Source organism: Pipistrellus kuhlii, unplaced genomic scaffold, assembly GCF_014108245.1.
Source record: "Pipistrellus kuhlii isolate mPipKuh1 unplaced genomic scaffold, mPipKuh1.p scaffold_m20_p_14, whole genome shotgun sequence".
Lineage (NCBI taxonomy): Eukaryota > Metazoa > Chordata > Mammalia > Chiroptera > Vespertilionidae > Pipistrellus > Pipistrellus kuhlii.
The window spans coordinates 38,399,513-38,422,312 of record NW_023425449.1 but is presented as its reverse complement, the minus strand read 5'-3'; the positions used below and the strand labels follow the sequence as shown (position 1 = coordinate 38,422,312).

At 37.9% G+C, this 22,800-nt stretch overlaps 1 protein-coding gene across 6 annotated transcripts in view; it reads left to right on the top strand.

Annotated features, from left to right (window-relative positions):
• Positions 1-959: 959 nt before the first annotated feature.
• Positions 960-22,800, top strand: part of ST18 (ST18 C2H2C-type zinc finger transcription factor) — a 122,042-nt gene continuing 100,201 nt past the window's right edge. For 5 of the 6 annotated variants that reach the window (XM_045581494.1, XM_045581492.1, XM_045581495.1 and 2 more), the window contains exons 1-2: positions 960-1,296; positions 8,906-8,978. The gene's annotated coding sequence lies outside the window, so the exon portion shown is untranslated. Of the gene's footprint in view, positions 1,297-6,136; positions 6,246-8,905; positions 8,979-22,800 lie in introns of those variants that run through there. The other variant, XM_045581493.1, reaches the window with a different exon arrangement.

Below are 22,800 nucleotides of genomic sequence, written 5' to 3'. Positions count from 1 at the left end.
GGTACATGCCCTTGACTGGAATCAAACTTGGGACCCTTCGGTCCACAGGCCTACACTCGATCCACTGAGCCAAACCGGTTAGGGCTGACAGTCATTCTTTTACAATGTAAAAGGGCTTGTTGTACATTCTTAAGAGTCGCTTTTCCAGTATTGAATGTATTTAGTACCATTAGGAAGTGAGAGCACATCGCATGCCCACTTGCGGGGAGGGCTGGAAGTAGCCACATGGAAAGAACTCCCCAGTGGAGGGTCACCCTCAGCAAAGAGCGAGGGGTGTGAGCTGGTGTCCGGTGGTGGCCGCTAGGCAGGCAGCTCTGGGCTTGGGGCTCAAACCCTTCTGCCTTCTTCGCTGCTCACAGGGAGCCCAGCCTGGAATAAAGCTTCCCGAAGCCCCTCCCCGGAGCGTGGCCGCCTTTGTCATTGTAATCGGTGTGTGTTTGCGGAGCGGGGCCGCTATTTACTCGTAGCTTGAGGCTTGTGTTTGCCGAGCCTGGTGGAGGCCAAGCAGCCGGGGCTCCCGCAAGCTCTCCCGCTGTATCTGGAGGCACTTTCCCCCCTTTCAGTGTCTGCGCCTGTCTAATGCGCGAGCTTCTGTGAAGCAAAGCGCAGGAGGGTACAAGGCCTACAGGGAGGAATTACACCTAATTACTCAAATAATTGCTAGGCTGTTGCCTTCTTAGTCACTGAAAATAATTTCCAGGTCCCTGGCTTTTATAGATAGTCTTCTCCGAGGCAGGAGGACACAGCCCCCTTTTTAACTCGAGCCCATTCAGCTCACAAAATCAGAACACTCGAGCCTGCAAAATTAATAAGCACCACTTCCATTACATATATTTTAGGTTGTTGTTGCCGTGGCGATAAAGTCAGGGACATTGAATCTCCTCTGTTGAGCCATTGTTATCATCCCTGGCCATCTGCTGCAGAGGAGTGATATTCCATCTCATTTGCATGATGACTGATATATGGGAGGTTTGGAAGGACATATGCCACAGCAATCATGTGATGAAAATTAAAGTGAAAGTTTTGGGCCCAGTGCCGAAAGGAGGAGAAGAGGAGGAAAAAAAAAATCTGTGTATGCGCAAGAGGCTGTTGATGTGCAAATGTGAATTCTATCGAGGAGGGCTGAATAGGGAGGTGTGACGTAAGGAGGGGACACGGACGCAGGTGCTTATCTGCACGCAGTCAGAGGCACTGCTTGTCATACCATGGGAACCACCTTCCGAAGACACAGCGCCCGTGTCTCCGGCCAGCCCGCCCGGGAGGAGAGAGGTGTAAGTTTTGGAAACAAGCAGAAAAGTAAGTTTTAAAACTTCTGGACCACATACGGCTTGCACTGATGGTAAAGTGGCTCAGTGACGTTCTCATGTCTTGTGCCGTAATGCTGTTTCTGGGGGAAAGAGTAGGTTGCTGTCGGTGGAAGTTTAGAAGTGTGTGTGGATGGCTTTTTCTGGTGCGTGTTTTTGAACTTCCGTGTCGGGTTTGTGCTGGGATGGATACGGGGTCATTATTTTAGATGCTATTTCTGCATCTTTTTTTTTTGTGTGTGTGTGTGTGGTGTGTGGTGAAAATGATTATTGTATCTGCTTTGAGGAGGATTTGAGGATAAAGTGTCATGGTGCAATTGCATTTATACTGCGTCGGTAACGCCTTTGTGTAGGTACATACTTGAAACGGGCAGATTTGCAGCGGAGAGCACTTGATAGGAGATGAAACTTTGTACACTTTTTTTTTTCTTTGTAGCAAAGTAAAGTGGACATGATTTCTGAAAATGCAAAAATTACCAGAGAGACCCAAAATCTGACATCTCACTATAATAGAGGAGATATTTTGGGGTACAGGGCTGTCAATACGATATGTTACTTGTCTAAAGGAATAACCAATATAAAAAAGATGTCTCATATTATTGTGGAACAGTAAAATCCTGGCCTTGGCTACACAGAGGGAAAGAGTTCGTGGCAAGTGGCAAAAGATTAAATTGATAAGTATTGTAATTATAATCTTATTTGTAAATATTTAGAGAATTGAATAAGAGCAGTCTCCTTAAAAATGATACAGTTCATTTTTGATAAATGCAGATGTCAGAAGACTTTTCAGCAAGTTAAAGAGTGATATTAGAAAAGGCTGAAGAATGAGAAAGACTAACCCTGAGCAAAATTTTGCAGAAGGATAAGTCCAATAAAATATTACTAAGAATAGAGAAAATTTTCAAACTTGATAAACAGTACTTAACCTCATATTTCTTTCATCCTAACAAGGTATTTATTAAACATGCTTGCTTAGATACATGTGGAAATAGTAGAAATAGTCTTCTCAATGGGGGTAGTAAGCTTTTACAAAGAACAAAGCAGCTATTAGGCAAAATGTATAAAACAATTTATCCAACATTAATTTTTTTTAAAAAAGAAAGTGGCTTATTGTCAGAAAAAGTAATACCAACTCTCATCTTATGCCATAACTAAAGGAAAAATGATTAAAAACCTCGAATATAATTATGTATACTACTTTTATGTTAGGGAAAAAATAAAGTTCCAGGGAATAATCAGATTCATGATCTAAAATAAAACTGAAATTAGACTTTGCCTAACTTTCTCCCTTGCTAATATCATCTGCCTATTATTCTACTTTTATGTGAGTAACTTAAGATTACCAGTTATCTCTTTTCTTCTTCTTCTAAATATTCAATTACTCAGTGGTGATTATTATGTGGCCTTCTTGGCTTACTCCAATATTAGATTAATATAGATTTCTTGTGCCAAATTAGCGGAAATCACTGTTGAACATAAGAGTGATTCACTCTCCTTTTGGTTATATTTATGTTAAAGAAGCAGCATCATTTTAGCTTAAAAGCTTTTGAATTTTAAATGTGAATATACTGTACCTTGGAGAGCATCAGGTAGTTGTATTTAAAACATTTCAAAGTACACTGGAACTTTTATAAGATTCTAATTCAGTTATGTTTAAAGGAGTACCCATCATTTTTTTTTGAAGGGTGGCATTACTATTCTGTTATAAAATTAGACAGTCGGATGTGAAGTTTCCTGGGTCTTCTTAAATTAGACCATTGTAAGTGCAAATTAAGTAGAATAGAAATGTTTGGAGCTGTCCATGGTAGTATGCTCTTCAAAATGTTAACTGTTATAAAATTCCTATCTGCATAATCTGTGCCATGGGCTTTATTACCATTTATAAAGGTCAGTATTAAATTCTTATTAGATAGATTAACCTTGTATATACAGACGTGTTTTTTTTTTTCAGGCAACGTAACAATCTTACTCTTATAACTAAAAGACAAAACTTTAAATTTCCATAATGTTAATAAATGTCCATGGTTGCAGCTTTAAAGTATTTATGAGTACATAGACAAAAGTCACAAGCTATTAAATATATAATTCTTTAGGTTGACAATATAAAAGCACAGTGCAAACAGTTGCCATGGTAGTAGGCCAAATGTGAACAAACATCAAAAAATGTAACTTGCCCGACTATTGCTCTTGAAATGAATTCTTGTCCTCAGGTGACCTGCCCATGCCTGCTATAGAAATTCAAAAAGATCCTAATTGTTTGATATGGAATGCAGAAAGAATAGTTAAATTGGAAGTTTAACATCATGAAATTCAAAATCCCAAGCGGTATATAAACATTAAAAGAAACTTTGGACTGCTAATCCTAGGAAATGAGTTTTATGGATTGAATTCAACAAGGCTTCAGAAATGGTTCCATCTGCTGCCTAGCAGCTGGTGAAAGGATAAATTTAATTCATTAATTCATTTGGAAAAAAGGATCCAAGTAGTAAAGACTTCATTGCTCATAATGCATATAGGTGAAAACACAAACTGAAATCTGGTCCAGTTGATCATCCCAGATAATGAGCTACATTTTGCCTTCCCCTTTTTTTGGTAAAGGTCTTAGTGATTGAGTCAATACGGTGTTGATTTTTATGACAATAATCAATCATTTCCAATCGTTTCAATGATTAAAAATAATCTCAGGGAAATTTCAACTAAGTCAGACTTTTTTTTTTTTTAATTAGAGAACTGTAGGTGCTAAGAAAGTACACCCTTTCTCAGTTTGTATATGTCTATATGAGTAGCAGTATGTATATTTATGCTTAATATATATATATATATATATATATATATATATATATATATTAAGCATATATATGTGTGTGTGTGTGTGTGTATTTATTCTGAATCACATATATTCTTTCTGAGCTATCTGGGTTCTCACACTAAATCATATATATCCTAAATCACATTAATGAACTACTGATATAAAGACATTTTCCCATTGGTTGACATATTCAAAATTAACATTCAAGGTTAATAAGGCAAATCTTAGATTCAAAATTCACATTTACTCAAAAGTTTTGAGATTCCAAGGAGCACTCGTGTGGCTTCCTCCTCTTGCGATCCTTCGGGCTGGTTGCTGCCGTCTGTGTGCGTTCACAGTGTGCAGAGCACCTCACAGGAGAGGGACTTGTGCGCAGTCTTCTCCCAACTCCTCTGCCATGCTAGTCCCTTTGACGTAAGACATGGAGAAAAGACTTCGTTAGCTGGCTGCACAGGACTTTTAGTACTTGTATATAAGCATAGTGGAAGTTTGATGCTCAGTGTTTGGATTGTTTAAGGTTAATCAATATAGTAAGGTATTGGAAAAGTTACCGTTGCATTCCCTTTAACTTGTAGTCCTATTGGTGGATTTTTTATTTGCTACCATTTCAAGGAGAGTGAGGTCTCCCTTAAAAATGCCCAGGTCACCTGTTTTTGGGCGAGGTACATGTTTCCTGGTTGCCAGTTAATGGATCGACGTCAGGGAAAGAACATCCTTGAAAGCAGGGCTGCTTCAGCCGCCAGCACTTAGTTTAGCAATTCTTTTTGGATGCTGGTTTCATGAATGGGTTTCTGACTTTTCTTTCTCTGTGGCCCAGAGCTCCCTGTGGTGGGCTTGTTGGACTTGCTATAAAGGTTCTGTGTGCACCCTGTGGGCTGGGTTAAGAATCAGGGTTTATGCATTTACTTGTACTGTTACATTGTTTATACAGCTTTGGTTTAGTTTTGATCTCTCTCTCTCCCTCCCTCTCTCTCTCTCTCTCTCCCTCTTTTTTTTTTTTTTTTTTTTTTTTTTTTTTTGCCTTTGAGGCTCTTCCACAGTGTCAGCTGCTGACTGATAGTAGGAAAACGGCCTCGTGGTGTGAATGAAAGGGACCTAGCGGTTGGTAAACAGAGATAAGGAATAAATAGAGCACAGGCAAAAGGAGATAGTTCTGTGGGGGCCCAGATTGCTGCCAGTCTGTTCGAGGGAGATGCAGGGGCTGTCCTTTTCCCAGATTAAATTAGTGTGTGAAGTCTCCAGCGACCCGCTCCCCTTCTCCCCGTCCTCTTTAGCCAAGCTGCACAGCCCCTGCTGTAAAGTATTCATTTTACCCAGGGACGAGCCGGACAATAGAGCGCTCCTGATACTTATGGACAGCTGTCGTCATTCAGAGTGCTCCCAGCCTTTCATTTACCACAGGAGTTAAAAGGGTTTGTACCTTGGAACTGAAAGGGGGCGAAGATGCAACTTTGCCAGTTCTGAGGGTGCGCGGGCAAGGGGCAGGGCGGAGGTGGGGGTGACTTCGGAGTGAGGAGGAACTGCTAAAGAAAGCAATTCTTACTTTTTTATTCTTATTATTTTTTTGGCTAATTTTATTAAAAGACAGAAATCCAATTTCAAACCTGGGTTCCTTGCGAAGAGAAAATACCATTGATCCTGAAAGTTTCCTAAAATTAAGGTCACCAGTACACAGGAGATATTTCATCTCTGCCTTTTCTCCCCTTGTCTTGGCTGAATATGCATGCCTCTTATTACCTGTGAACGTCCACCCATACACAGGAAGGCTGCAAGATACCTCTGTAGTCCCATTTTTTTCCTTTTTTTTTTTGTGTGTGTGTGTGATTTACTGCAAATATATTCAGCATTTGACTGATTAAATAGACCTTCGGCAACCTTGAGGGTCACTGTGTGGAGTATGTACATAGAAAATGCATCAGCCCATTGTACCCTGGCAGCTAATGAGATTGGTCGTTAAGTAAATGACACAAAGCCCACAAAAAAAGCTTAGCAGCTCACTAGAGTATCACAGAGTGTCCCCGCACACCACACCACGGCACAGCACTGGACTCCCCCAGCCCACCCCTGCTTTCTTCTACATCGCTGCCTCCCTGATGTCAGCGCCAGAGGCAGAACAAAGGCTAGGAGCACCGGTAAGTCAGTCTGGCAATTAAGCCCCAGGGAGAAGGTGGAACAAATCTTAGTCTCACCGCGCGTGGGGCTGAGAGTCCGGCTCTCGTAGGTCAGAAGGAAGGGGCTCTGCTGTCACTCTGGAAATAGTGTTCCACTGATCCGTGTTCTTACGTTGTTGTTGTTGTTGTTGTTATGTTGTGTAGCCGGTACATAAAAGTTTTTGCATTTCCAAAGTAAACGTGTACTCCAAAAAGGCAAGTGAACCTGAATGCGGGGCTAAGCTCTCTGTTGGAGAAACAGTACTTTCGCAATCATGCAGGTGTGTGTGTGTTCAGGTCTGAAAAACTTTCAGATGCATGCGGCAACTTTGATTTTAGTTAGTCCTGCTGCTTTTAAAGGAAAATGGAAACCCTGGGTGTGAACGTGTGCAGTAAAGTTTATGCCTGTCAATCTAAAATGATCACAACTGCTAATATTTGTTTGATATAATATATGGGATGGTCATTTTCTTGATCAGTATCTTTAAAAAATCTAATAATGGAACACAACAAAATGAAAACAGAAAATAAAGGCTCCTCTTTTGTTTGTGTATTCTATTCTTTTGAATCTGCAATGAAATCATTGCAAATCTGTGATATGGAATAGGATGAGTGTTATTTGCTTGCTTTACTTGGGGGGGGGAAAATCAAAGCTGTCTGACACGGAGTGGCGTTGGCTTCCTATGTCCCTGGGAAAATGTATTTGCAGCATTGAAGTCGAAGCTTTCAGAGAAATATGGCAACAGGAAGTTGCCAGAAAGTCTTATTTGCCTCGCTGAAATGTCTGTCTGCCTTAGACTTGTGTACTCAGAGGATGTTTAGTTCACGAAGGGATGATTTTCTTACAAGACATTCAGGTAAATTAAACATTTTGTTCTAGGAAACTGTCAGCTGAGTGGATTGCCACTGGTTTAACAAACTCTGCAATCTCACTGAGAATATTTGAAAAGTGTTGTTAACATAAGTGCGGCGTTTTAAAATAGATGGGATGCATCATATCAGTGTCAGGATTCAATTTTTAATGACACTGTCATTTAATATCAGAATGTCATGTCATAGTCATCTGTTCATGAAGTAAAACTCTTCATGTTTTATAAAAATCAGTTGCTAACTTGCACTGAGACATTCTTATTTATGTAAGGATACAGAAATATTATGATAGGGAGTAAGACACTCTTATTAGTATTTAGGAGAGATTCATAACAGAGGTTCATAATATGATCTGGGTGATTAGAGGTCACATATTCTTCTTCTTCTTCTTTTTTTTAATCTTAAAGTACTTTTCTTCTTCCAAAATGTGTTCCTAACATTCATTTTGTTTATCTAATTTGTTAATGTCTATATGTACATAATATATAACATATATATTATTAACTCTATTATGTTTATAGTAATGATAATTTAAAAGAAACAGATTTTGTAAAGAAAGTGGTATAATAGTGTTTTGTTAATTTCAAGTAAAATATATGTAGGGAACATGTACTTTTACTTATCCAAATTCAGATTTTTCTAATATGTAATCTCATCATGATGCCTGTAATATGGTAGCAATCATGGGAAAAGCAAGCTATCTGCACAGGCTACAACTGCTGCCTAACCATTTTAGTTTAAGGCAGAGTTATAAAACTAGTCATCCTTACAGATATATTAGATTATCATCCTGTGCTGGACATTTCAAGTTTGAATTTCCTGTTTTATAGCTTATTTCCCTATAGTTACTGATGTTCACCATGTGAACACAGGAGTGAAATGTTCAGAGAATGCGCAGTCATTTTGGATGGCTGAGATTATTTTACCCCTGTCCTCACCAGGATAGCAAAGGGTGAGCAAACTTGACTAAAATCTGTTTACAGTGTGGCTATAACTGAGTAGAATTACTCTCACAGAAATGAAATTGTCATTCTTGAAAAAAATATAGAGAGCTCTGTTGTAATTAAGAGGAGAGGGTACAGATCATTACTTTTGGTTTATATGAACTTGCTTCCACTAATGTTGGTCCTGAGTTGGAGAGATTTAAACATTTTTAACTATGAAAAACCACTAAGGAAATGGTTTTATCTAATGTATAACTTTCTTTTTCAAAGAACTTTGAGGGATTTCATTTTTGTTGACAGAAGGAAACTTTGTATTTCTGAACTTTTATTCAGATTCACTTACTTGACAAATATGTATTACTTACATGACTTGGTTTAAAGGATTGTATTAGGGGCTGCAAGGACTATAGGGTCTTCATTCCTACCCCCAAGAACCCCTGATCTAAGAAGAAAACAATTCCTAGATAATAAGGTAGTGGTTATACGTGACATATGAGTGACAAAAGTGACAAGAGAATCTACACCACCACTTTCTCAAGTTTAAAACCTGGTTCTTCCATTTACTAAACCTGGAGTCCTGTTTAAGTTATTTAACTATTCTGGCCTCGATTTCCTGGTCTGTTAGATGGGGGCTAGGTTAGATGAGTCTTGCCTTATGATTTATATGAAAATGAAATAAGATAATGTGCCTACAGCCCTGGTGTACAATGTTGTTGTTTTTTTAACTTCCATTTGGAGTTTGAGACAGTAAGTGGCCAATAATGTTGTATGTTCCATCCACATTTGCTTCTACCACTATAGAACTCTTTCTCATGTTTTTACTTTCAGAGCCCTAAATTTTGTGAGGTTTCTTGAAGGACTGGGAAATCCCATTTTCCATGACTGAGTGCTCAAGTTTAAGGTAACAAGTTAAAAATACTAAAAGTATATGAAGTATATGTGATCAAATGGACTTAATATGCATAGTTTTACTAACAGAAATCTAAAGTGTTCATTAGAATTTCATTACATTTCAACTTAAACTTTCTATAAGCAGAAATATTTAATTTCATCTAATTTCAAAATGGTTTATCTATAACTTAAGTATTTATAGAAAAGGTTGTTATTTACTAAAATTATTTAAACTCATTCTTCATTCTTTTTTTAAATTATTATGTTAATTTTGCTCCTTTGAGATTTATTTCAAGCTTTGGCTTAGATTAGTTCCTTTATTTAGTACTTTATATTTGGATAAAGAAAATTTCCTCTTCAAGTAAATTATCATTTTATTTTATTTTATTTTATCACCTATCAAACCTAATTTTTTTCTGAATATTTTAAAACTTCATTTCAGTGAGTTCTAAGAGATACCTGAATTTCTTTACAAGTATTTGAATATTGTTTGTCAAGTGTTGCATCAAATTTATAAGGTTTCATGCAAGAATTTATTACTTTTTTGATTTAACTCTTCAGATTTTTTGTAGGAATATTTGTTCTATATCATTTGAAGTATACATTTAAGTTACAACTTTGCAAGAAATTTGTTGCTGAAAATTTCTGTTCTATAAGTCTTATATCCTCAAGTAAATTGCATTGGCTCACAAAATTGCCAATGCCTTGGAAGTCTTATTAGTAACTTACTTATACTATTAAGTGCTGTTAATTACAATAGCATACTAGCTTTTAAGATCAGAACATTTAAATTTATTTGATTAATATAATGCAAATAGAATGATGCTAGAGATACCTGCACAAAATACATGCTCTCCAAATATCCCTAAGTATCATATTTGCTGGTTTATTGAAGTAAAATATATTTTAATAGCTATATTATTATAATGAAGAGTTACATTTGGTAATTCCATGAAAAAACACTTACATTATGATTTTATAAAAAATAAGTATGCAATTTTTGAGTGATAACAATTTTCTCCACCTTTTTAAAAACTTAAAAGTAGCATAGCTAATTTAATTTAATTTTCTAAAGGCTGAGGTTTTCCTCATGAAGGAAACATGGCTAAAGGCCAGCATGTAAACATCACTTCATCCTTTTTTATCAGATGTGTCCTATATGTACCCAATTTTTAGAGTAAATTCTTGGCATGATTTGAAACTTAGTTACCTTTACTGATCATGGTATCCAGAACCAGATCAAAATGAACTGGTTAATTATTTAAGTGGAATAAATAGTATTTTCATTCCTGAGATGTAAAGAGAGTAAGAAAACAAACAAACAAAATGAACAATTTTGTCATGAAAAACCTAATTTGTGAAAGAATACTATCAGCTAGAAAGATGCACCTCCTGTTCACTTTTTTTGTTTGTTTTTATAGTATATTTGGTGTGCATTAGAATGAAGGCGTTTACCTCTTTTAAATTTCCTTCTTTCAAATAGCAAACAATCGTAGGGAATTAGTTTTAACATTTCTATTTTGAAGGGTGAGGATGAAATATGCTCAAGAAGAAAATAAAACCGAGAAAGACTGAGGCTGGCAATATGACTACTGTAGAAAGAGGGCAAAAATGAGAGTATACAACCTTTTATGCACAGAGCTCTTGATCTTTTTTGTGTGTGAGAGATACCAGTGTCTACCAAAAGGGTTAAAGAAAATGCATTCTGTTGCATCTGCTTACTAAATCCCTTACTTTAGTAGAAATTCAAATTTTGTAAAGATTATTCGTTTTATTGATGCATATAATTATAATCACAAGCCATCTGCTGATTTGGCAGGCATGGTTAAAATTCTCTAACTCTCATAACCTTTCAAGTACAGTGCCCTTGGGACTCTATTTCACTTTTATATTTTGGAAAACATGTAGGGACAAATAAGGGCGGTCATCTGCAGAATGTCAGACCTGAGGAAATGAAAGAATGGAGATCAGGGTGGCTGTGGTGGTTATTTTTAATGGTAGGAGAAATTATTTTTTTCTCCTTTTTTTTTTTTTTTTTTTTTGCTCATGACTTCATGAAGGATTATTCTAGTAGTTTCTATGATGTATTTGGGATTTTTTTTCCTAGGGATTAAAGCTCTATCATTAGTCTAAACAAAACAAACAAATGAAAAAACAAACAAAAACAAAAAACAACCCTTCCAAATATTGCTTACATTTGTTTTCACAAATAAATTAAATGTGTTGAAGTAGATTTTTTTTTGACAGAATATTCCACTGTTTTTATTTTTTCTGAAATTTTCACACTCAACTGATAATCTTCCAGCCACAGATCTTAGGTTGTAGAAGAGTTTGTATGTGTTGATACAGGCTTTTTGGTTTAAATTTTTGGTCACATTTCCAAGTGTCTTTTTGTATGAAGTTATGTACTGATCAGACTTTTTGTGTGGAATTATGTACATGGCAGGTATCTTCTTGTGGCCCTCCTTTGCTGCCACCAAACGTTTCGCACCTGATTTACTTCCTTGGAAAAATTTCTTCCATCATCAACCTATCAATGAGGGAAGTCCAAGGGTTAGGTTTTACAGGTTAGAATTGGTATATAGGCTACGTCACAGCAGACTCTAAGTAGGCTGAGGGAAATTGGAAGAAGCCACAGGACCCTAGGATTTGTCTTTGTCAAATAATGAAAACTTACACAACTCTCCCCACCCCAACTCTCACTTCCACACCTCTCTCTCTCTCTCTCCAACACACACACACACACACACACCCCTTAAATATTTGTCCCAAGAACAATTTCTTAGAGTTTGGCAAATAACAGAAAGAACTTTGGGTACAAACATTGAGTTTTTTTGTTTTTACAAACAATGATAATATATATGACAGTAATAATAATCGTTAACATTCACTGAGTGCTTACACTGTTCCAGGCACTGTGTTGTTTACATGTACATATAATTTAATACTCATAATATTTCCATTGAAACCCCCTCTTTTTATAGAGGAAGTGACAGACTGAGAGACATTAAGATGTTTTTTTCTGAGGTCACCAGCAGGATAGAGGCTTGAACCCAAATATAACTGTTCCCCAAACGCATGCTTTTAATCTCTCCCTATGCTACATGGCCTCTGGGAAAAAATATAAGAAAAAGAAACAGAACAAAACAGTGTCCCAAGTGCACATGGATTCTAGTCAGAGTTAAATGCCATTAAGTAGTTAAATGATCCTGATGAAGTGACTCGAAGGATCGCTTTATTTCCCTTGTAGACAACATCTGTCCCATTCAGGGTTACGGTAGGTGCGCCCTGAACTCTTTTCATTGCTCAAATTCTAAAGCTCTATGAACTTTTTATGATGAAAACATCCCATGAATTTGAAAAATAATTCAGCGATAGCATTAGCCTTCATTCTACCTCTCTAAGATGTGCAGGCCAATTAATCTTGATGTCAGAAGTGGTCATTCTAAGAACCATATGAGTCTTAGCTCTATCAGTTTGAAACTCAAACATCTGGTCAAACTATCAATAGCTCTGTGAGCACCAACACAGATACTTAGAAACATCTGGTCATTCAGTTCTTCCTCTGAGTATGTTGGTGTAAAGCAGAATGTTTTTTTTACAATAATAATAATAACAACAACAACAACAACATACCACTGACATAGGTCCAACCACTCTTATAAGAACTTTATGTCTGTGAATTCTTTTAATTCTCACAACAACCACACCAGAGCAGCAGCTGAGATGACTGCCTCAAGAAGAGGCACTGCAGAGTGTGTGAGACCTCGTAGCTGCAGCGTCAGGGCCCAATGGCACCTCCACGCCATGGCCTTGGCCAGTGTGCCCGAACCATGACACATTTGGCCTCTGTGGGCTCATGCTCATTTCACTTTTGCTTGAAATAATGTTTGGAAACATACACTGAGTGGCCAGATTATTATGATCTCTGAACATATAATAATCTGGCCACTCAGTGTATATCCTATATAATAAAAGGCTAATATGCAAATTGTCCTCTCTACCAGGAGTTCGATCAGCAGGCAGGCTTGCCAACCACCCAAGTGCTCTCCCCCTGGCCAGGCTGGCCGGACCCCACCCATGCACAAATACATGCACCAGGATTCTAATATATATATATATACACACACACACACACACACACACACACACACACACACATATATATATATATATATATATATATATATATATATATATATATATATATATATATATATATTGTCCAGGTTATTATGAGTTCAGAGATCATAATAATCTGGCCACTCAGAGTAGATTACAGGTTATAAAATGTTTAGATACTTTGTAGTATTTAGTTATTTATTTTTGTTATTATTTTATTTTAATCCTTACCCAAGGATATTTTTCCATTGATTTTTAGAGAGAGTGGAAGAGAGAGGAAAATCAGAAACACTGATGTGAAAGAAACACATCAATTGGTTGTCTCCTTCATGCTCTCTCACCAGGTTTGGGCCGGGGAGGAGCCTGCAACTGTGGTATGAGACCTTGACCTGAATCGAACTTGGGAACCTTTGGTCCATAGGCCAATGCTCTATCCACTGAGCCAAACCTGCTAGGACAATTTTTTTTATTTTCTATCTTAATTAGGCAGTTGTGATAGTCATATAGTTTCCTTAGATGATTACAGATTAACCTGAAAGCCCTTTAAAAAATTGTTTGCAAATACCATGTTGAAAATATAATACTAAGTAAAAAGAGTCAAGTTAATGAGGTCAGACTAAAATCCTTTAAAGAAAACTGTAATTAAAATTATCTTATTTTTAGTATTTAGCAGAGAAACTTTGAACATATTTGAGAAACAAGTGTTTATTAAAAGGAAGAATTGATGTAGGAATGAAGATTTTCAATCACAATAGAACTCTTCCTAGGTTGATACCACATCAAATTCATAAAAAATTAAGATATTTTATTCCAGTTGGATATGATTTAAGATATGGTTGCATTTTATATCTACTAAAGTTGCCAAGAGAGTGAAGTAAAAAAAAGTAAATATCAGCACTAGAAAATTGTGAAGAGGTTATTTAGATTCTGTACAATGAGTTGAGTAAGAAATATAGATGTCCTTAGAAGGTACCAGAAGTATAGAGAATGAATATCAAATATGGCATCTTCCCTCAAGGATTTTATGAGCCAGTGTAGAGGGCCAAGGTTCTCCTAATCTTGTTTATGTGATAGTGGAAGCTTGTACCGTCATGGCCTGTGCAACAACAGCAAAAAGACTGTGACCACATGAAATTCTACTCTGCCACTTGGCCTTAATGTATGAGGGGCCATAGAATCTCACCAGACATAGTCAATTCTATTTTTACTCTAAAGATAGAGTTATGGCCCCCCAAATAGAATGATAACCTTACTATAGAGGTAGCATATGGAAAGATTTCAGAAAAGAGGCATTTAAAGATTCATGAATTCACTCTTTTAATAAACTTACTGAGAATCTATTATGTTTGAGCAACTCTGTCATACAGTGAGAATTTAGACCTAAGTACTGTATAATCTCACACCAAAGCAGGTGACACAAACACACTGAATTTACAATAGAGTGGGACTGTGCTATGCAAAAGGCAAGCCCAGGACAATGAATTGAAAACTGGTCAAGAGCCATAAATGACAGCCATCTGGCTTGGATTACAGGATGGGTGGGTAACCAAGATAAGAGATCCAGAAGGAAAAGGTTATTTAGAAGAAAAAGATGACGTACACATTGAATGCAAAAAACAGCCAGGTGAATTGACTATACAGTTGATCAATGGATCGAAATTCAGGAATGAGATCTGCGGATGGAAAGATGGACATTGGATGTGTGGTTTCTAAGGAAATATGTGGAGAACAAAATGAGGAATCCCAGGGAGTACCCATATTGAATGGAAAGGTAGAAAAGGGGTGGGGGGGCAACAAAGAAGGAATTTATAAAAGGCTGAATGCCAGGATTGTCAGAGAAACAAAAGACATAGAATATTTCTCTAGGAAACACTGAGCAATAGTGTTAACTTCTCAGAAAATAGACGAAAAATGCTCCAGTAGATACACCAAATAGAAGGTCACTGGTGATTTTAGCCAGAGAATAGTCAGTGGAATTACAGGTGGAAGCAAAAAGCCCATGAGTTGTATAGGGAAGGTAGGGTGAAAAAAAAATGACTATGGGAATTTAAGAAGTTTGACGCTGAAGAATAGAGATAGTAATAAATGGAGAAGAAATGTTTATATACTGAAGAGAAGGAACCATAGGAGATAAGAAATTTGAAAAGTTTGAAGATATATGAAAAAAAAAAAAAACCAACAACAACAAAGTGAGGTAGGAAGCAAATGTAATAGAGCCTATTTTCGATAGGAGGGACCTTCTTCCACTAAAACCAGAGCAAAGATGCAGCTAGAAATACATCGGTAAGTGTCAAGATGAGAGGTTAAGACCATTCAGAATTAATAGCATCAAAATTCTCTATAAAATTAGGCAGCAACTCTGTGTTGAAATGTTTTAGATGAAAAGTTCCTTTAACATGTTAGTTTTTATTAATTATTGCATTTACATCGTACTATTAAAAACAAAGGGTTCTGTCTCACTCCTAAATGTTATTTGTAATTCGTAATGGCGTAGAGGCTCAGCATATTAATGAGAACCAGGAGAGGCAGGGGTTCTCCCCTTGGATCTGCGCGCATTTAGGAAGGGTGAAGGGGAAGAGCAGAACATCTTCCTTCTGGAGCCATATGGAGGAAGGAGGGCAAAGAGTGGGAGAGGGAGGAATTGGCTTCTCTCCATAGAGGACGCGTGTCAGGGAGTTGGGAGTAATGAGTCTGGATCATAGCAGGAGCAGCAGTTACATTTCTACTCTTAATGTCTGTTCTTTTTGTATTTTTTCCTTGTTATCCTGGAGATAGACTTCCAAGCAGTCATCCTTCTCTTTGCTTTTACTACCTCCTCCCCAGACAAAGCCCACCTTCTCATACCCTGATGACTTCACCTCCTATAAACTGACTTCTCTGCTTTCACTCCTCTGCTCAAAGTTGTCCAAGGGCATCCCATCACACTTTAAAATTAAATGGCTCCACCTATTTTTTTATTTTTAAAACTTGGGGCCTGGTGCACGAAATTTGTGCACCGGTGGGGGGGTCCCTCAGCCCAGTCTGCCCCCTCCCACATACTGGGAGCCCTCATGGAATGTCCTCCCTTTGTGGGAGGCGACTAGGCTGATCAGGGGAAGGCACCAGCCCCATCACCCCACTGCTGCAGCCACTGCCAGTCACTGCAGCCACCAAGGTGTTTTCATCAACACGGACTCCAGTCCCTTCAACATGAAAAAATGACAGCTTTCTTTAGGCATCTTCAAGATGTGTCTTTCATAGGATATGACTTATCTTTTTCTCTCTTTCTTTCTTTCTTTCTTTCTTTCTTTCTTTCTTTCTTTCTTTCTTTCTTTCTTTCTTTCTTTCTTTCTTTCTTTTCCTCACCTGAGGATATGTTTCCATTGATTTTTAGAGAGGGTGGAAGAGGGAGGGAAGACAGAGAAAAACGTCAGAGTGAGAGGGACACTTTGATTGGTTGCCTCCTGCATGAGCCCTGACCTGGGCCCCAGCCAGGGAGAAGCCTGCAACCTAGGTACAAGCCCTTGATCAGAATCGAACCCGGACCCTGTGGTTGGCAGGCTGAGGCTCTATCCACTGAGCCAAAGTGGCTAGGGTAGAATATGACATTTCTTAGCCCTCCAGCAGCAGGCCTTCATTTTTATCTCCAGGAGTATGGTGGAAAAACCCTAGATCACCTTTTTGGATTCTTATACCCAAGTTACTAAGAATATTACCACTGGCATACAGGGAGCTTAGCCAATGAACAGTCAGAAAAGATGTTTCCTCTGTAGTTTACACCAATCACCAGATCGCCTCCAATCACCGGCTCCACCTCTGCCAAGGCCTAAAGCCTTGAGGCCTGGGCAGGGGCCCCCCAGCTCCCTCGGATTGCCGGCTCTGCCCCTGCCCAGGAGCCCACTGGCTCAGGCCCTTCCCAGATTGCTCAGGATCCACTTGAGGCCTACCTTGGAGTGACCTGGGTGACGAGAAAGTTCCCAGGACCAAGGCTGTTGGGTGCCTACATATGCAAATTAACCACCATCTTTGTTAGGTTAATTTGCATACTCTCTCTGATTGGCTGTGGGTGTAGTGGAGGTACGGTCAATTTTACATGTTTATTATTAGGTAGGATATATATATATATATTATTGATTTACAGAGATGAAGGGAGAGGGAGAAAGAGATAGAAACGATCAGACAGAATCATTGTTCAGCAACCTCCTGCACTCCCCACACTGGGAATCGAGTCAGTGTCCTGACCAAGAATCAAACTGTGACCTTCTGGTTTATAGGTCAGCATTCAGCTAATGAGTCACACTGGTTGGGCTACACCTGATTTTTTTAAAAATAGCTTTAATGCTGTTTAATTCACAAAATGTACAATTTGCTCACTTAAAGTACACCAGTAAATAATCTTTAGTATATTCATAGTTATGCACTCATCACCACCATATTAGAACATTTTATTTCCCACAAAAGAAACTCTTATGCCCCTTAGCCATCACCCTCCAGTTTGTCCTCTGTCTCAGGTTCTGGGACCCACTGATCTACTTTATGTTTCTGTAGATATGCCTATTGTGGAAATTCTATGTAAATAGAATTACACAATATTTTGGTCTTTCTAGCTGACTTCTTTTACTTAGCATACTGTTTTTAAGCCTTAGTACTTGATTCCTTTTTATTGCAGAATAATATTCCACTGATTGTACGTACCACATTTTATTTATCCATTCATTCGTTGATGGACATTTAGGTTGTTTCCACTTTTGGGCTATTATAATAGTGCTGTGAACATGCATGTACAGTTTTTTGTTTTGGTGTGTGTGGACATATGTTTTCCTTTCTCTTGGGTATGTATCTAGGAGTTGAATTGCCAGATTATACAGTAATCCTGCGTTTAATCATCTGGGGAGCTTCCAGTCTGTTGTCCAAGGCGGCTGCACCACGTTACATTCCCACCACTAATGCATAAAAGCCCACTTTCTTCACCTCCTCTCCAACTCTTGTTATTGTCTCCCCCTCTCTTTTTAGATTCCAGTTATCCTTGTGGGTGTAAAGTGGTTTCTCACTGTGGTTTTGATTTTCAGTTCCCCCGTGACTAATGATGATGAGCATCTTTTCATGCGTTTATTGGCCATTTGTATGTCTTCTTTGGAGAAATGTTTATTTTAAGTCCTTTGCCCATTTTTTTTTATTACTGAGCTGCAGTCATTCTTTGTATATTTTAGATACAATGGATCTGTTTTCCCTCTAGGCACTCTTTCTTGAATGAACAAAGGTTACTCTGACCTCAAACTAAAATATACCCCCATCCTTAGCCTACATTGTTTTCCATAATACTTATCACTGTTTTAAATTGCATTGTTCATTTATTGTTTACTCAGTTTGGTTCCCACACTGGAATATTATTTCTGTTTATCCATCCTTGCTTTTCCATCACCTGTCTTGTGATGCTGAGAGATGGACGTGGTTAAACACATGGGCATCGGAGCTAGAATCCAATTCCCAGTGCAGCTCCTCATTGGCTGTGTGACTCTGGGCAAATACTTCTCCGTGTTTTAATCTCCTCATTTGAAAAACAGGAATAATTCATAATCCCTGGTTCATATAGTTGTTCAGATTGAGTTGATATATAATATACAAAAGCATTTACAATGGTATCAGGTACAAATAAATAATAGAATTAAAGTACCAACAAGTATTTTTGAGTGAGTACTTAGCAAAATTTCCTACTAATTACATGTTCTATTGAAGAAAATGAACTGTTTAATCCCCAAGGATTTAGCTAATCTCATCTGCACATCACCACGGAAGGTTATAATTGTGTACTGCCCATCTGTGGGCTTTGCCTACGGACAGATCTCTTTCTGGATCATATAATTCATAGAATTTGTACTGTATGCAATGTTTTTATAGGTGACATGTAATTCTCACAGCTCTAGAGTGAGGTTCTATTACTGTACCTTCTTTATGGATGAAGAACCTGAAGATTAGGGAGATTAAATGCAATTCTGGAATCACAGAACTAGTAAATGTTCGAAGTTAGAATTTAAACTCAGCTTGGTATTAGTTCAGAAACAAAGCATGTCACCACTCTAAATCTGTGCTCACAGTCTTCAGTCATTATCAAAGCATTTCAAGATCATTTATCACTGTTGCTTCTATATACTATTTTTATGATTTTTATCATACTTCAGTCTCCTCCACCCCCACCCCAGAGCTGTCAGCCTGCTCTCTCTCTATCCATGAGTCTGTCTCTATTTTGCCTGCTAGTTCAGTTTGTTTATTATATCCCACATATGAGTGAAATCATATGCTCTTTGTCTTTCTCTGATTGGCTTACTTCACTTAGCATAATGTTCTCCAGGTCCATCTAGGCTGACACAAAGGGTAAAATTTTCTTCTTTTTCATGGCTCAGTAGTATTCCACTGTGTAAATTTACCACAGTTTTTTTTATCCATTCATCTATGGCTGGACATTTGGGATGTTTCCAAACCTTGGCTATTATAAATAATGCTGCAATGAGCATATATTCTTTTGAATTAGTCTTTTGGGTTTCTTCAGATAAAAGACCCTAAATAAACAATGGTGATCTTGAGAAGGAATAATAAAGTTGGAGGAATCACGGTACCTGATATCAAACTATTATATATTACAAGGCCACAGTAATCAAAGCAGTTTGGTACTAGCATAAAAACAGACTTACAGATTGATGGGACAGAACAGAGAGCCCAATATAAACCCACACCTTTATAGTCAATTAATTCTTGACAAAGAAGGCAAAAACATACGATGGACTAAAGATAGTATATTCAATAAAGTGTGTTGGGGAAATTGGACAAGTATGTACAAAAAGAAAGAAAAGAAACTAGACCACCTTCTTACATCACATACAATGATTAAAGACTTAAATGTTAGATTTGAAACCATAAAAATCCTAGAAGTCATGCACAGTTAATTAATGGCAGGCCTTGCTGAAAGCCACACCTGGTTTTGTTTGTTTTTACCTTTTGCCTCCTTTCGGCACCGAAGGATATTGCCTACTGCTTTCTATTCGCCACCACCAATGTCTAATTGGAGGTCAATAAGTCTCTTAGCACATTCATTTATATTTTCATGATAAGTAATATTATGTTATTCTATTATCTTTTTATTTTATTTCCTGGTTTTTTTTTTTTTTTTTAATTCCCAACTTAGTTTCTTTAGGCTTTTGTAACGTACCAGTCACTCTTCTAATTTAACACATGATTGAACTGGATGTGATAGCCCTTAAATTTTAATACTCTCTCCCTTTTGCATTAAAGTCAATAGTTAAATGTGTTAACAGCATAACATGTGCTTTGGGTCCATTTTAAATTTTTTTAAATGAGTCTCAATTTTCAAGTAACTATCCATAGGATTATTTTCTACTGTATTAATTTTCTGATAGAAAATCAACAATATAATAATCTACTTTAAGCCTTACATTTATTATAATTATAAAATAATCTAAGCTGCATATTGTCACCCGCATAACTTTTTGCTATACACTATAGACATTTTAATGTTTTATCTCTAAATATTTGATGCATTGTTTTCTTAAAATATATTATCGCAGAGGCAGTACACTCATCAAATTCTTCATTTTTAAAAATAGTCAACAGATACTCAAATAGTCAACACTCCCAGTGAGTACCTTGTCTAGGAAAGGGAAGCTAAAAGGAGCTCTTCCTTGTCCTGCAGGAATTTTCATCCAAAGTTGATGATAAACATGTCAGCAACTCATGATGGGGCCAGCCAGGTGCTATTCTTGTTTTCTTTTCTTTTTTTTAAATATATTTTATTGATTTTTTACAGAGAGGAAGAGAGAGGAACAGAGAGTTAGAAACATCAATGAGAGAGAATCATTGATCAGCTGCCTCCTGCACAGCTCCTACCAGGGATGTGCCCAAAACCAAGGTACATGACCTTGACCAGAATCGAACTCCGGATCTTTCAGTCCGCAAGCCGATGCTCTGTCCACTGAGCCAAATTGGTTTTGGCAGCCAGGTGCTATTCTGGGAGTAGGTATAGCTTCCTATGGGAACATGGAACCCAGATGCGAGACAGGAGGATTTAACAAAATAAATGGAAACCTATCTATATTACTCAGACAAAAGCCTTCATTTCATGAGCACTCCCATTATTCACTTTGAAAACACTGTGGAAATTAGGTCTTTGAAAGAATTCTATAGTTCTTACAAGGCATTTTCTTTTTCTTTAAAAAAATATTTTTATTGCTTAGTGGATAGAGTGGTTTGGCTTAGTGGATAGAGTGTCGGCCTGCAGACTGAAAGGTTCCCGGTTCGATTCCAGTCAAGGCACAATCCCCAGTAGGGAGTGTGCAAGAGGCAGCTGATCAATGATTCTCTCTCATTGATGTTAACTCTCTATCCCTCTCTCTTCCTTTCTGTAAAAATCAATAAAATATATATTAAAAATATTTTTATTGACTTCAGAGAGGTAGAGAGAGGGAGAGAATGGTAGAAATATCAATGATGAGAGAAAATCATTGATCGGCTGCCTCCTCCACACCCCCTACTAGGGATTGAGCCCACAATCCGGGTATGTGCCCTGACTGGGAATCGAACTGTGACTTCCTGGTTCATAGATCGATGCTCACCCACTGAGCAACACTGGCTGGGCCCAAGGCATTTTCTTCTTGCACACGCTTTTTGGGAAAAATTTGAATGTAGCTAAAAAATATGTATTCTGTTACTTCAGACAGAAAACTTAGGTCAGATTCCCTCAGTCATGATTATAGCTAAAATAATATTGTGATATAGAGAGATACCAACTGACCAATGAAAGCCAATAAAATTAATAGGCTGGAATTGGTTAAGCATAGGACAAAATGCCTGATGTGAACTGTAGTGACCTGTGATTAACCACAGGAGACGACAGAACCAGATGGTCAAATGACCAAAGGCACTCATTTAGTTTGACTCATTATAACGCTTAAAAATCATCCAAGGAGAGAGATCAGTTTAGTAGGGGTGTCAAACTCAATCAGAGAAGGGGCCAAAATCTAAAATCCAGCCTAAATCGCGGGCCAAATGGTTTACTGAACAGTCATAAACTGTCATTGTGATGGAAACGCAGCGGAGTACAGTGATGACAGCGCGGTGCGGGCCACATTGCAAGGCCTGGCGGGACGGATTTGGCCCGCGGGCCTTGTGTTTGACACATGTGGTTTAGGATCTCCATATTCACAGGAAGTCTCAGTCCATGCTAACTAAGTGTACTTCTCTTCTCAAAGTGTATGGTTATGAGTGCTTGGCTCAAACTACATACCCTGGTGGGCATATCGATACTTCTGAAGGGGAGTTTTTAAGGAGCCCAGCAGATTGTTCTCTCCAGTTACCAAAATGTAAATGGGCACCCACATCTCCTCACAGACGTGTGTGTGTGTGTGTGTGTGTGTGTGTGTGAATCAATCCTCATCTGAGGATTTTTTCCCCATTGATTTTTAGAGAGAGTGGAAGGGAGGGGGAGCGACACACAGAGAGAAACATTATTGATGTGTTGATTGGTTGCGCACCAGAGGCATATGCCCTTGACCAGAATTGATCCTGGCACCCTTCATTCCACAGTCCAATGACACTCTATCCACTTAGTCAAACTGGCTAGGGCTCCTCAGAGATTTTTTATTTTATTGTCTCTTTGATTTCCACAACAGAAATGCCTATACTCTTAGAGCATTTCTCATGCACACACCATAAACCCCTCT